General features: G+C 32.2%; 1 pseudogene; it reads left to right on the forward strand.

Moving 5' to 3' along the window:
* The first annotated feature begins 2,573 nt into the window (after positions 1 to 2,573).
* On the forward strand, positions 2,574 to 2,733 carry LOC145267278 (U2 spliceosomal RNA; annotated as a pseudogene).
* Positions 2,734 to 17,213: the final 14,480 nt, after the last annotated feature.

Genomic DNA, 17,213 nt, shown 5'->3' on the forward strand with positions numbered 1-17,213 from the left:
AATGTTTCGGTCCACAACTCACATGTTGCCAGATCAGAAGCATGGGCGTGTGGTTATGAAATCCTTCCCCATCCTCCCTACGATCCTGACTTTGCACCCTCTGACTTTCACCTCTTCCCAGTCATGAAATTATTTTTGAAAGGAAAGCGTTTTCCAGATTTCTGAAGTCACATCGTGGTTGGAGGACCAACCTGGGGTGTTCTACAAAAACGGTCTCCAGAGCTGCATCAAACGATGAGAGAAATGCATAACTCTGGGTGGTTCCAAGTTTCATTGCTCTACTGCTATGGGAAGTGGGTCAGAGGCATTACTTATTGCACGCCCCTGTATGGTGGGACAAAAGTGTCATAAAGACCAAACAATTGGAACATAGTCGTCCGGAATTGGTCATCATTGACAAGGTCTCAAAAAACTGGCAGAATGTAGACTTCTCAGTACTCTGGGACAGGAATGTGAGAGAGAAGGAGAACGAGAAGTGGGGCAATTATGCTCTATTAGCCTTGGAGATAAGGGTTACACAGGGTTAAAACACAAATAATCCTGATCGTAGTAGGTACGCTAGGAGTAGTATAAAGTCGTCTGGAAGGACAATTGAAAAAACTATGAATCCCTGATGTTTTATGCAGCCTTCAGACTTCTGCTATTGTAGGTACCACCAACATTCTTAGGAAAACCCTTGATCTTTGAAGCTCCTGGTTTGGAGCCGGGATTGAGGCAAATCCTCTGGAAAGGAATCCCATCCCTTTCCAGGGAGACGTTGATAAACGAAATCAGAATTATTATTATTGTTTACTCACAAAGAGTAGTCACACAGGCCATCATCAAAGATTTCTCTTTGAGAACAACTTGTGGTGTTCTCTGGAGTCTGAGTGACAAGTCTCCCCAGATTTCCAGTACTGTCCACCTCTATCAATAACCTTAGCAAAAGAATTTGCATTATCGCAACAGCCGCTTACCATTGATTTCTTGTTGGCAGCGACCATCAGTCTTTACTGGAATTTGGATAGCAATAAGCCTCCCAAAGGTCCCAGTCCTCTTTGCCCTCATCCAGGGGAGATCTTACTAGGGTTCTCTCTCCTCGATCTTTCCATCCTCTTTGACCCTCCTCACTTATTTGGTGTGGTGCCAGTTTATGGTGATATACACAAACACAAAAAGAGTGTGTGTGCCAGAACAGAGGGGCGCATGGAGGTACAATTATACCGTTTTAATTTTAATGATTCCATGTGATGTTCCTTGTCTGTTTTACATTTGTAGCCGTTTTTGTTTGTGTCGAGTTTGTGTCTGTAGTTCATGTGTTCAATCTCTGCATTCAAGGGTTTTCCTTAATATTTGAGCCGTTTTCATTTTTGTTATCCGTTATATCTTCTCAGCCATCTCTCTGATTTTAATCTCTCTCATTTTTTTTCAAAGTTTTTCCGTATTGTTCCTAGTGCTCTTACTATTAATGGTGTTGACTTTTTTCATTTTCCAGATTTGCTCCACTTTTCAGTCTCCTTGGTCATCGCTCTGTGGTCTGCAGGGACGGCAAAATCTACAATATGACAAAACTTTTGCTTCTTGTTAACAATTATGACATCAGTTTTCTTGCTTGGATCAGTTTATATGTTTGTATATCCATGTCCCATAGGACCTTGGGATTTCATTTTCAATTACTGCTGCCGGTTTGTACTTGTACAATTTGTCTGAATTTTCAAGATGCGGCTGTCTGCATAATTGCCAATATACTGCTTTTCTGTGTCTATTTTTATATTCTTTTTGGGCTAGTTTGCTGCATTCACTTATTTAGTTTATTGTTTCGTCTCTTTGTCCACAGAGTCTGCATTTGCAGTTTTCTTGTGACTTGTCGATCCTTGCTTTGATGTGGTTGGCTGTAATTGCATTATTTTGTGTAGCTATTATTAGGGAATCAGTTTTCTTGTTTAGGTTTCCTTTTTGTAGCCATTTCCAAGTGTTTTTGTTAATCTCACTTTTTGTAATCCTTATGAATCGTACATGTAGCTGTTTCTCTTCCCATTTTTCTTTCCTCATTTTATTCCTCGTCTCTTTTTTTTCTATCCTGTTTGTTTCTTCCATGTCTCTTGCTGCGGCAATTATTCTATCAGTAATTATTCTTTCGGCATTATGTATTTTCTAATCCTTTTTTGTATTATTTACAGTCTTCTATATAAACCAGCCCTTTTCCTCCATCTTTCCTTTTCACATAGAGTCGGTCAATATCATCTTTTGGGTGTAGTGCACTGTGTATTGTTATGAGTTTTCTGATCTTTTGGTTGAGATTCCTCAGTTCTTCTTTGGTCCAGCTTATAAACGGCTCTTACATGATTGTTGTTGTTGTTGTTGTTGTTGTTATTATTATTATTATTATTATTATTATTATTATTATTATTATTATAATAATAATAATAATAATAATAATAATAATAATATTATTATTACGCTTATCATGCTGTGCCTCCCTAAAAAAGGAAAGTGGAATATTCCAAAAAGTGGAATATTCCAAATAAACCTTGCCACCTTGAAATATAAAAAAAAATTTGTGTCGCTGTTGAGGCAAAGCTAATAAAAATGATTTGTCTTTCTTAGCCTTTTGGCTAAGATCAAAGTGTAGTATCTGTTCTTCATGTGCTACATTTCAATTTCTTCTCTCTAAGTGGAAGAGAAATCCTTTACGACTAAGACAATTTTTTCTCCACATTAAAAAACAACCCTGGTGTTTAAATCTGTCCCGTGGGGGAGGCATTGTGAATAGGTACTATGTTTAATGTAACAAAATTTTAATATTAAAAAAGTAACTGGAAAAAGTTATTTCTGATTTAATTACAAAATGCCCTGGAAATGTCACTTCTGATTAATTATAAAATGCCCTGGAAAATGTCCGTTTTGATTATTTTTTTTTGTTTACTTGCCTCCCCACAAGGGCGGAATTGGATATGAGGTCGGTTATAAATTTAGAGGGAAACCAGCTCCCCAAAAGGGGCACTCTGGTCAGTAAGAAAAATAAAAATTGTATCAGTAATGAAGGATTTTCCTCCATTAATCAAGACCAAAAAAGGGGGGATTTAAGTCACTGGAATGCTGAAACTGATACTACACTCAGAAATTCATGTTGAAGCAATGGTTGCCTAATCTCTAACCGTGTTAATGTTTTTATGTATTACTTTCGAAAAGCTGCTGAAACAGTTTATGATTTAAACATTACTTTATTTCAAGTATATTTTATAAGCAGTGGGTTACGGGATATGAAGTCAGTCCCGGAAATTACTCAAACCAATTACGATTTAAACATTACTTTATTTCATGCATATTTTTAACTGTGGGGTGGGGGATATTAAATCAGTCCCGAAAATGGGTGAAACCGTTTACGCATTACACATTACTTTATTTAATGTATATTTTTAACATTGGGGTTCGGTTCCGGAAATGGCTGCAACCATTTATGTTTTCGACATTACTTTATTTAATGTATATTTTAACAGTAGGATGGGAGATAAGAAGTCGATCCCGAAAATGGCTGAAAAAGTTTACGATTTATACATTACTTTATTTCATGTATATCTTACACAGTGGGTTGGGGATTATAAGTCAGTTCCAGAAATGGCTGAAACAGTTTACTATTTAGACATTACATTATTTCATGTATATTTTTAGCAGTGGGTTTGGGATATAAAGTCAGTCCCGGAAATGGCTGAAACAGTTTATGATTAAAACATTACTTTATTTCATATATATTTTTAATAGTGAGGTAGCGGACATGAAGTCAGTCCCGGGTTTGAATGAGATAAGTGCAAATATATACTAGCAGAAAGCGTCGCCGAGTATTAAATGAGATAAGTGGAAAACATATAGTAGCAGAATACCCGGTGTCGCCCGGGATCAATGAGATAGGTAAAAGATATATACTAGCAGAATATGCGGCGTCACCAGGGATTGGATAAGATAGGTGGAACATATATACTATGAGAATACCTGGAATTGATTGATGTGTTTGTAATGAAATAATTTGCCCAGGCAATATATCAACGTTATTATTTAAGTAAGGAGGAAGGGACATAGTGGGTTAAAGTTATGAAAATTATTGTCGAAATTAGTAACATATCCAAGAATTATGAAAAATGATGAAATATGAGTTACTTGATTGGTGTGTTTGTAATGATATAATAAGCCCAGACAATATATCAAATATATTATATAAGTAGAAGAGAGAGACATAATGTGGGTTTTTAGTTATAAAAAATTATTGTCGAAATGAGTAACATATCCAGGATTATGAACAACGATTAAATGTGAGTTAATCGATTGTGTGTTTATTATAAAATAATCAGTCCAGGAAATATATCCAAGTAATTATGTTCGTAAGAGAAGGCGATAAGGATGGTTTAAATTATGAAAAATAATTGTCGAAATTAGTAACATATCCAAGAATTATGAAAAATGTAATATGTTATTTAATGCATTAGTGTGTTTGCAATGAAATAATCAGACCAGATAATATATCAAAGTTATTATTTTAGTAAGTGGGGCGATAACGTGGGTTAAATGATGAAAAATGATTGTCGACATTATTAACATATCCAAGAATTATGAAAAAATGACAAAATGTGAGTTAATGGATTGGTGTGTTTGAAATGAAATAATCATCCCAGATAATATATCAAAGTTATTATTTTAGTAGTGGGGGGGGGGGGGGTTGATAATGTGGGTTAAAATATTAAAAATAATTGTCGAAATTAGTAACATATCCAAGAATTAAGAAAAATGTTGAAGTGTGAGTTAATTGATAATTGTGTCTTTTATGAAATAATCAGCCCAGACAATATATCAAAATAATTTTTTTAGTAAGAGAGGGCGCCGAGGATGGTTTTACTTATACAAAATTATTGTCGAAATTAGTAACATATCTAAGAATTACGAAAAATGACGAAATGTGATTTAATTGATTGGTGTGTTTATAATAAAATAATCAGTATTGATAATATATCAAAGTTATGATTAAAGGAGAAGTAGATAAGGAAGGCTTAAATTATGAAAAATTATTGTCGAAATTAGTAGCATATCCAAGAATTATGAAAAAATGATGAAATATTAGATAATTGATTGGTGTGTTTGTAAGGAAATAATCAGCCTAGACAATATATCAAAGTTATTATTTAGTAAAGAGGGAAGGGCGAAAATGTGGGTTAAAATTATGAAAAATGATTGTTGAAACTAACATATCCAAGAATTATGAAAAATGATTAAATGTGATTTCATGCATTAGTGTGTTTGTAATGAAATAATAAGGCCAGAACAAAGGAAGGGGCGATAATGTGGGTATAAATTATGAAAAGTGATTGTCGAAATTAGTAACATATCCAAGAATTATGAAAAATGATGAAATGGAGGTTAATTGATTAGTGTTTGTAATGAAATAATCAGCCCAGCAAATGTATTAAAGTTATTATTTTAGTAAGGTTAGGCGACAACGTTGGTTTACATTATAAAAAAATATTGTCGAAATTAGTAACATATCCAAGAATTTCGAAAAATGATTGAATGTGAGTTGATTGATGTGTGTTTGTAATGAAATTATCAGCCTAGATAATATATCAAACTTATTATTTTAGTAAGGTGTGCGATATGGTGAGTTTAAATGATGAAAAATTATTGTCAAAATTAGTACCATATCCAAAAATTATTAAAAATGATGAAATGTGAGTTAATTGATAGTTGTGTTTTTTTTAATAAAATAATCAGCCAATACAATATATCAAATTTAATATTTTAGTAAAGGGAGGGGCGATAATGTGAGTTGAAATTATGAAAAATTATTGTCGGACATAGTAACATATTCAATAATTATGAAAAATGATAAAATGTGAGTTAATTAACCGGTGTGTTTGTAATGAAATAATCAGCCCAGGAAATATATCAAAGTTATTATTTTAGTAAGGGGGCGATACAGTTTTAATAAAAAAGTAGAATAATATGATTGTGCCCTTATTCATGCTGAACAGAACGCTCACAGCATGCCCAGCAACAATATATTACATATAAAAAATGATGCTGTGGAATTTCCACAGGTCCCGCTAGTTATTATTATTATTATTATTATTATTATTATTATTATTATTATTATTATTAATATTATTGTTATGGAATTTTTCAGTTTGAAAATAACCAAAAAATAAAACTGATGATAGCAAAATACAAATAGTTTGACTGTTTTATGCGTCATTAAGTCTTTATTTTGTTGTTTTTATTGCAGAAACATTTTAAACGATTTATTTTATACAGATTGATGATTTAGTACTTAGCTACGAAAAAATGGAGACTTTACTTGCACCTGGAGGAATGCTATGGAAAGTAAAGGTGTGATGGTGGATGTTATCAAGTGATGACCACTGGCTGTAGTATTGAAAAACCATAAAAAAAAAGACAAGTTCCCTTTGGAAAGCGAGTTGGGAGTAACTCAACTTTTTCTGATATTTGAAAAAATGGCACAGAAAGTGCTTTGGAATTACTATTAGGTGATGAACGGTGAGACTATTGAGCTTGTTCAGAATTTTATTACTTTCGTTATATCATTGGAGTTGGAGCTGGAGTTGGTGGTAGTGTAATTATAAGAGTTAGAGTGGCTGGAGTAAATTCAATGATATTTCTGTCATTACAAACCAGCAGAGCATCACCACTGTTGACCAAAAAAAGAATATGTGTATGCAATGTGGTGATGTATGGAAGTAAAACTGGGCCATTTAACATATACTTGCAAGTAAAACATATGTTAAACCGATGATGATGATGATGATGATATATCCATAGTTATGGTGAATAGCATAAATACCAAGAATGAAGCCACAAGGAACTGAACTTTGCATAGTTGGTTCCATGGTCGAACATCTGAAGACAACTGAAAGGTACAATGGCTGAAACGTTGGGGAAATGTGAAAAACCAAAGTGAGGAAAACAGCTCAAAACGTGTAATTACTTTTTATGTTCGTCGGCACAATTTCTCTATTGCCGTTGGCTCAAGCAACTTTCTGATTCTTGTCAGCATTTGAGCAATCTCTGACTGTTGGTTCAAAATATGCGAAATATTTCTTGTAATATTATTTCAAATAAAAATAAAACAGATGCTTCATGCGTCTGTGTCTCCTTTGCTGATTGTAAGAATGGTTACCAACTCACGAATTTGATAGACAAAATCGCAATGAAAAGTAAATATATGAAAAAAATTATTTTTTGTAAAATCCAAAATTTATTTTTGCAAATATTTTAAGGGAATCTTCATAACTTAAAATTGTGATTAAATCCATTCCATTTTTTTTAATTTATTTCAAATAATACTTCAAGAAATATTTCAGATACTTCAGGCTGAAGAGAGAGATTGCCAATAGCAATAGAGCATCATCATCATCATCATCATCATCATCATCATCATCATCAATAATAACTGTTGTGCGAATGGGTTGAGTCATGCCGTCGAATCTAAACAGTAAAACCCATTACTTTACTAAATATGAATTCCTCATCTCCGAAAGCGTGTCAAACATAACTTCATTTTAATTTCAGGAATTTTCTTCTCTATTTCTCATGTTTTGGAATCTTGGCCACGGCCTAGTGACGGCCATATTTGCCATCCAATTATTAGTGTCTGCTGATGAGAGTGTCTTCCATAGCGTACAGCACCAAACTCCTAATTATCATCCTGAAAGTTCTTTGAGCAGAGAATCAATGATGATGATGATGATGATGATGATGATGATATATCCATAGTTATGGTGAATGTTGATGATGATGATGATGATGATGATGATGATGATATATCCATAGTTATGGTGAATGTTGATGATGATGATGATGATGATGATGATGATGATGATATATCCATAGTTATGGTGAATGTTGATGATGATGATGATGATGATGATATATCTATAGTTATGGTGAATGTTGATGATGATGATGATGATGATGATGATATATCCATAGTTATGGTGAATGTTGATGATGATGATGATGATGATGATGATGATGATATATCCATAGTTATGGTGAATGTTGATGATGATGATGATGATGATATATCCATAGTTATGGTGAATGTTGATGATGATGATGATGATGATATATCCATAGTTATGGTGAATGTTGATGATGATGATGATGATGATGATGATGATATATCCATAATTATGGTGAATGTTGATGATGATGATGATGATGATGATATATCCATAGTTATGGTGAATGTTGATGATGATGATGATGATTATGATGATGATGATGATGATATATCCATAGTTATGGTGAATGTTGATGATGATGATGATGATGATGATGATGATATATCCATAATTATGGTGAATGTTGATGATGATGATGATGATGATGATGATGATGATGATGATATATCCATAGTTATGGTGAATGTTGATGATGATGATGATGATGATGATGATATATCCATAGTTATGGTGAATGTTGATGATGATGATGATGATGATGATATATCCATAGTTATGGTGAATGTTGATGATGATGATGATGATGATGATGATATATCCATAATTATGGTGAATGTTGATGATGATGATGATGATGATGATGATGATATATCCATAGTTATGGTGAATGTTGTTGATGATGATGATGATGATGATGATGATGATGATGATATATCCATAGTTATGGTGAATGTTGATGATGATGATGATGATGATGATATATCCATAGTTATGGTGAATGTTGATGATGATGATGATGATGATGATGATGATGATGATATATCCATAGTTATGGTGAATGTTAATGATGATGATGATGATGATGATGATATATCCATAGTTATGGTGAATGTTGATGATGATGATGATGATGATATATCCATAGTTATGGTGAATGTTGTTGTTGTTGATGATGATGATGAGGATGATTATATATCCATAGTTATGGTGAATGTTGATGATGATGATGATGATGATGATATATCCATAGTTATGGTGAATGTTGATGATGATGATGATAATGATATATCCATAGTTATGGTGAATGTTGTTGTTGTTGATGATGATGATGATGATGATGATGATATATCCATAGTTATGGTGAATGTTGATGATGATGATGATGATGATGATATATCCATAGTTATGGTGAATGTTGATGATGATGATGATGATGATGATTATGATATATCCATAGTTATGGTGAATGTTGATGATGATGATGATGATGATGATGATGATGATGATGATGATATATCCATAGTTATGGTGAATGTTGATGATGATGATGATGATGATATATCCATAGTTATGGTGAATGTTGATGATGATGATGATGATGATGATGATGATGATGATATATCCATAGTTATGGTGAATGTTGATGATGATGATGATTATAATGATGATGATGATATATCCATAGTTATGGTGAATAGCATAAATACCAAGAATGAAGCCACAATAATAACTGTTGTGCGAATGGGTTGAGTCATGCCGTCGAATCTAAACAGTAAAACCCATTACTTTACTAAATATGAATTCCTCATCTCCGAAAGCGTGTCAAACATAACTTCATTTTAATTTCAGGAATTTTCTTCTCTATTTCTCATGTTTTGGAATCTTGGCCACGGCCTAGTGACGGCCATATTTGCCATCCAATTATTAGTGTCTGCTGATGAGAGTGTCTTCGATAGCGTACAGCACCAAACTCCTAATTATCATCCTGAAAGTTCTTTGAGCAGAGAATCATACTCGGAAAATATGACGAATCCTGATCGTCCAGATGATGACAACCACAGATTATTTTTTCAGTTCGATGTGCCTTTTGGCGGTAGAAATGTTTTTGGTGCTGATTTGGAAAATGGTAAATGGAAATTCTTCTGGCAATGGAAGCAACTCGATCCAATGCATGACTTTGGCCATCCAAGAATGAACTTACAGGTTGAAGGTAAAAGCAATTCGATATTATGATCTTCATTTTTGGGAGATGAGGATTGATTATATTTGATGGACCATCAAATATAATCAATCCTCATCTCAAATATTATTTTCATAAAGTTTTAACTAATATAACCCCCGACTTCTTGATCACACTTAGGAATCTGTACGGAATTTCGAACTGACCGTTTATTTAATCCATGGTGGTGGATTGTTCTCATTCTATTACAAAGTGTTATGTGTTAATCACTTTTAATTGATAGTCTTCGGAAAGTCGAAGGTACAGACGATACTAAGAATATACTTAAATTTACTTAAGACTTCTACCTTCCTGATTATGGAACAAGAACAATTTACCCCATCGATTAAATAAAAGGTTCTGTTTGAAATTCCATACAGATTCCAAAGTTCAACAAGACACACCTGAAGATGTTTGAAGTTTACATCGGTCGAAACGTTGTGAAAATAACATCTAAGATGAGAACAGTGGTCCGATGAATTTAAATAATCAAAATCATCAATCCTTATATCAAAAACAATTCGTTATAATGTTTTAGAATTTTTGAGAAGCAGAGTGATAATTTCAATTATTTGAATTATTTACATTCTCATCACAACTTCTTCGGATATTTGTGAACTTGTCAAACACTTCTAGTCATCGCTAATCAGTCTGAAATTCCACACAAGTTCCCCAGTTCGGCATAAAGATTCCCTCATCCCAAACACTTGAAGAATGCACTTCATAAAATAATTGCATTAAAGCGTTTCTATGACTGCCATTTTTTGCTTTTATGGTTTTTACTTTTCAGCATCATATTTTTTTACTCCTCCTCCTCCTCCTCCTCCTCCTCCTCCTCCTCCTCCTCCTCCTCATCATCATCATCATCATCATCATCATCATCATCATCATGTTTTGTCTGCTTTCAGAATTTGCACTGATTAATCTATTAGTGTTAATGATTGTTTGAAATAAATTATACGCCCCCTCCCCCAAATTACTACAATAGCTACATACCAAATATCCATATTTTAAGAGTCCATTACAAAATGCATTCGTTAAACTAAAAGCTGTATTAACGTCAAGTTTGTTTTGACACATTACAACCCTAATAAAAAAGTTAAAAACAAAAAATCGTTGCAAGTGACACAAGTAATTCTGGTTTAGGAACAGTTTTGTTGTATAAAAAAAGAACAAAAACCGATCTAACATGTTTCAAGGATGCTACTCTCGGTGGAAAAGAACTATTCGCAAATTAGCTATAATATTTTGCGATAAAAAAAACAATCCATAAATTCTTGCACGGTGGAGGATTTTAATTACAAATCAACCATCGATCATTGTTAGTAAGGGGAGCAGGGAGCACCAACGTTACACAGCAAATCGTTTAGAGATGGGCGACGATGTTGCTAAACTATTGTTTCAAAATTGAATGTTTAACTTCCAAACAATCGTACATGTGAACGGTTTATGCAGATGAATAACAAAAAATATTGAACCATTAGAGAAGACCATCATTGCTTCCATAACGCCCGAGATGTAAAATACGTTCTATACAATGCAGTAAAAGAACTGCGAGTTACTGTCGAGGAGATAAACTTTAAAACAAAGTATAAGTTCATGAAATAAAACAAAAAGCAATTAAAGTTTTAGAAAAATATAAAACAAACAGTATGTTTTCATTATGTAATGATATTTTGATGTATGGAGAATGGGTGGTTGTACCCTTAGTGCTAACAAAGAAAATTTAAAGAGATATTCACGTTGGACATCTGAGAATGAAAGCACTTATGCAGAGTTTCGTATATTGGTCAGAGATGCATAAGGATATTGAAAACATGGTGAAAACGGGCAAAACACACATAAAATTCAGCCTTGGCTTAAGAGAAACTGTGGTCTCGTCTTCACATCAACTATGTTGGACCGATAAAAGGAACATACTTTTTTGTCTTACGTTTCTGAAATTTTGAGATGAGGATTGGTTATTCATATTATTTGGATTCTTCAGATTACTCTTCTCATCTTGAGTGTGATTTTCACAACATTTCAGTCGACATAACCTCCAATCTATCAAACTTAGAAATCTTTCTGTTGAACTCAGGAATCTACATAGAATTTCACACAAACCCTTTATTTAATTCACGGCGGTAACATGCTCTCATTCCATCAGCCATGACTAGCTAAAAAGTTCTAAGTATTTGCAATTGTATTTTCAGTCGCCCACACTGAGGATTGAACCTTCAACCTTCAGAAGAATGTCACTTTTACAACTGAATTTTTCTAAGTACTCTAATCACTGCAGCTTGCAGACAAATTTTAGGAGCCTTAAACCTAGTTTATTTCTATTTTCTGCCTTATTGTTCTTTTTTAGCGATATAACAAGAACCCTTACAAAACTTCTTAGACAATAAGTCTAAGGTACAAAAAACAAAAAAACAAAACAAAAACAACAAACACAAAAACAAAAAAAAAAAAACAAATACAAAAAAACAAATACAAAAAAACAAATACAAAAAAAACAAAAACAACCCCCCCCCAAAAAATGGATTCATTACAAAACCTTGATATAGTTTTATTTCTAAATTAAAACTGCCGCTAAATGTGCTGCTTATTTTAAGGTGACTTTAAATACATTGTTATACAAATTTGACTTAAAAATTCTCGAATTCTAAAAGATGCACTTGAAGAAGGTCGGAAGTTACATCAGCCAAAACGTTGTGACCCCCCACCCCTAAAATGAGTGTAGTAGTCCAAATGATATATCAATCCTCATCTAAAAATTCCGAAAAGTAAATTACTTTATTTCTTTACCCATTTTTCAATTTAAAGTAAACAACTTATATCATATTCTTCAATTTAAAATGAGTTACCCCCCTTTGTTGGTTTTATTTTTCACTAAAATTTAAAATTTTTAATTTTTTACACAATAACAAGTCTGCATTGTATTTATCGCATTATATTTCTGAATTTTGAAGATGATGATTGATTATATCTACATATAAATAGTAAGGATCGCTCGAAAATTATGGATCTGTAAAAGAAGTTTAAAAATTTTTTTTCATAATATTATTTTGTATTCCTGCACGTCACCAATTGAAAATGAGTAAAGAAAAGTTATAAGCTTTTATACTTTTCGTATTCTTTTTTATACATTTCCATTTCTCTCTCTCTCTCTCTCTCTCTCTCTCTCTCTCTCTCTCTCTATATATATATATATATATATATATATATATATATATATATATATATATATATATATAAGCAAGAGGTAATATATTTTGGTTCCACATCTGGCCTAATAAAACATAGAATTTCAACGCACAAACATTCTTTTAAAAATAACTCTCTATCAAACCAAACTACTCTATCCAACTATATTTGGCAACTAAAAAACAGCAATATTCCTTTCAACTTAAAATGGCGAATAATTGAGACTTGCAAATCATATAAACCAGGAGATAAATTTTGTGCACTATGTACAAAAGAGACCCTAAAAATTTTAAAATATGAAGATATAAAAAATACAACCAAACTATTAAATTCAAGACAGGAGCTTATATTTACATGTAGTCATAAACGTTGGTTTAAATTTAATAAATATAAACCACCTTAAATCATTAAAAATTACTTATTAGTAAAAATAGATTACAATTTTTTTTTTTTTTTAATAAATTAAGTTAGACTAATTATCTCCCTTACACCCTTCAAATAAATAAAGTAAAGAAAATATGACAATTATCTCCCCTTAAAATATGTAATTGCTCAAGCAACATTCTCTATATATAAACCGTAGCGTCTTTAAATCAAAAATACACTAACGGAAATAATTTACTGCACGAGTGTCCCCCGCCCTTTTTTAAAATTCATCATTCAATAAGATAAAAAGCTATAGCAAACATCTAATTGAATATTTTAACCATAGTTCCTGATTTCAAAAAGCGAAAAATTAAAAGGTAAATATCTCTATATATTTTTAAAGCAAATTTATTATGTAAATTCAAATCTATATTTTTCTCTACTTATTTCTATCTCTAACCCATATTAATTTTCTTATAAATTTTAAATCCAGACCTTTTATTTCAATTTTTTTTTCAGATTCATCTGCCTTACTTTTAATGCTAGGTTTATTTATGGTGTCTTTTAAATTCAATAAAAACCCTTCAAAATTTGCTGACGAGGAGACCTTGCTTATTAAAAAACTATATGTAATTATTGTACATAACTTGATGTATACCACAATAAAAAGCATTGTTTTCCGAAACGATCGTACAGATAATTGATTTTGTTATTGTTCCTTCTTATGAAACGGATTTTTAATTTAATTATAATTTGATTTTTAAATTTTAAATTATCAATCACATTACTTAATATATATATATATATATATATATATATATATATATATATATATATATCGTAATAATCTGTAAATAAAAAGTGATAAGTAGTTAAAATGTACACCTAAAAGCAAAAATAGGTTTATAGCTTCTAAAATTTATACTTGAATTGTCCACAAGGACCCATGGCATAGTAGATAAAATACTTGGTAAAATTCAGTTGTAATCTCTTCTAGAGATTGAAGGTTCAATTCTCACTGCGGGTAACAATCAAAATCTAATTGTGAATAACTTAGGACTCCTAGTCAGTCATTGCTGATGGAATGAGAGTGTGTCATTCCCCGTCGGATTAAATAAAGACTTCCATTTAAAATTCTGTACAGATTCCCGAGTTCATAAAAAAGTTCTACGAGATAAACCTGAAGAAGGTCAGAGATTCCTGTGTGAAAATAACATCAAGATGAGAACAATAGTCTGAAGAATCCAAATATTTACCATTATATTAATTACAATTTTTATTCCAAGAAACTTTTTTAGAGCAATTTTTTATGGCGTTGCAAATTAGTTAAAAAAACGTTGCTTAAACGAATGTAAAATAAAACCTACTTTTTATTGAAATGTTGTCATTTCAGATTTTGGAAATACATTTGAAGAAAAATGTTGCCGCTTTGAAAATCGCTTTCTGAAAGATTTTCCCATGTGGACAGAAGAGCTCGACTATCCGAGTGTTAATAAAGTCTTTCTATTAGACTTATCACCTCAGGTGAGAGAACATTTACAACAATTCGAGGGGGGTGTTAGGTGATGAACAAACATCTTGCTGCTGAACTCCCCACTGACAAATGTGGCTCCTATCACAGTAGCCATTTACACATCAGTGGTAATATGCCTTGTTTAAAGCAAATAAACATTTAAAAAAATAGAACTGAACTGGTATTAATTTCAGTTATTGACAGGGAAGGAATTAGCTGATCGAACATATAAAATTATCTGGTCAAAATTTCAAAGTCAGAATCAAATAGCATTTAAGTTGACAAATCAAATTTTATGAATAGTCAATTTTCATCTGTTATTGATCATGTTGCATCCCTCTGCCTGTTTTACAAGTATTTTAATGGTATATGCTCGGATGAACTACAAACCCTTGTACCCCCTCAATGTAAATACCCCCAACAAGCAGAAAAATCCCACCCTGACAAAATAGAGATCCCCAAACGCCAGAAAGCCTTCTACTCTAATTGTTTCTTCTCCAGAACTGGTTCCTGCTTCCCTGACTGTACTGACATGCAGAAGTTCAAATATAATGTAAACAGGCATCTTGCTGCTCAATTTCCTACATAGTATCTCTGCAATTATATTCCAGATAGTGACCCCCAACATCAAAATGGCACCAAGCCTTGTTTGGGGTGAAAGGCAATAAAAAAATGTTATTAGCCATATAATAACGTACATAGGTACAACATATTTCCCAAATTATTTAGCCTGGCCTAGACAACTGCAAATATGAAGCATTTAAAAATAAAACCAACAAAGGGGGGTAACTCATTTTAAATTGAAGAATATGATATAAGTTGTTTACTTTAAATTGAAAAATGGGTAAACAAATAAAAAATTAAAAACTAAAATGACTGCATTGTATCCCGGGCAGTGCCAGGTATGTTCACCTAGTTATCTATATATATGAATATATAGATATAGCATGTACTTCTGTTTGCATGTTATGCAATCATACTAGCACCTGCTCCTCTCTGTACTCCAATGGTATCACCAAAGCAACAAAACTCCTGAACAATCTTGTTTATCTATTCTGCAAATCTCAAAAGCTTAACCATTCAAATATACTTCAAGTGAATCTTGTTGAACTTGGGAATCTGTATGGAATTTTGGATGGAACTCTTTACTTAATTGCTTAATTTATGAGGGTAGCATCCTCTTTTTCTGTTAGCCATGATTGAGTAGAAATCTTAAGTAATTTGCAATTGTGTTCTTAGTATTGTCCGTACTGAAGACTGAACCTTCAACCTCCAAACAAATGTCACATAGAACTGAATTTTACCTGCTGTCATTCCAGGAGAATTCTGGTATGAATTTTGTGAGCCTTAAACCTATTTTTGTTTGTAGATATTACTACTATGAATGACTATTTATATATAACATAATTATAGACAAGATAAAACAAATATAGGTAAATAAGGATTTGTCAGTTCAATGAGGAAAAAAGCATTATTGGTAGGAGGGGCTCTTTATACCAGGCATTTCAAAGCCTAATGTTTCTTATCAGAAGAGGAGAAAGAGGCTAGGTTACAAATATAAATTCACAGGTTGTTGCCCTTTGATGGTGAAAATTGGAACCGAGTCAAAAAACCCCAAAAGAGTGTCACTTGGAACTGAATTTTACTTAGTACTTTGTCTGTTTTACACAATTGGATTTTGCAGACACTTCTAATATGAATTTTGTGAGTTTTAAACATATTTAGGCTATCCTTGTAAATTAAATAAAGGGTTCTGTTCAAAATTGTTCAAAATTCTGAGTTCAACAGAAAGATTCCAGAATTCAACAAGATAAACCTGAAGAAGGTCGAAGGTTACATTAGCCAAAACGTTCTCATAAATAAAACCCAAGATGAGAGTTTGAATAATCCAAATCATTTCTTAACTTTGATGTGGATTGAAATGCATGTTTATGTTTAAGGATTCCAAAGTCAAAGAATTTCACAGTTATAATGCATTGTAATATCATAATAGACATATTCACAAGCGTATAATTCAAATGTAAGTTATCATATAATACAGACCTACAACTGAAATAGATTTGATGCATTAGAATTTCAGTTGAGAATTAAATTTTTTTGGATGAAAGTAAAGTCTTACAAGTTGTTTCTTCAGTAAAAAATTCCAAATGTTACACCTCGATCTCTATATGATATATATATATATATATATATATATATA

The sequence above is a fragment of the Euprymna scolopes genome, chromosome 42 (assembly GCF_053919585.1).
Source record: "Euprymna scolopes isolate OS-2025 chromosome 42, ASM5391958v1, whole genome shotgun sequence".
In the NCBI taxonomy this organism is placed as follows: Eukaryota; Metazoa; Mollusca; class Cephalopoda; order Sepiida; family Sepiolidae; genus Euprymna; species Euprymna scolopes.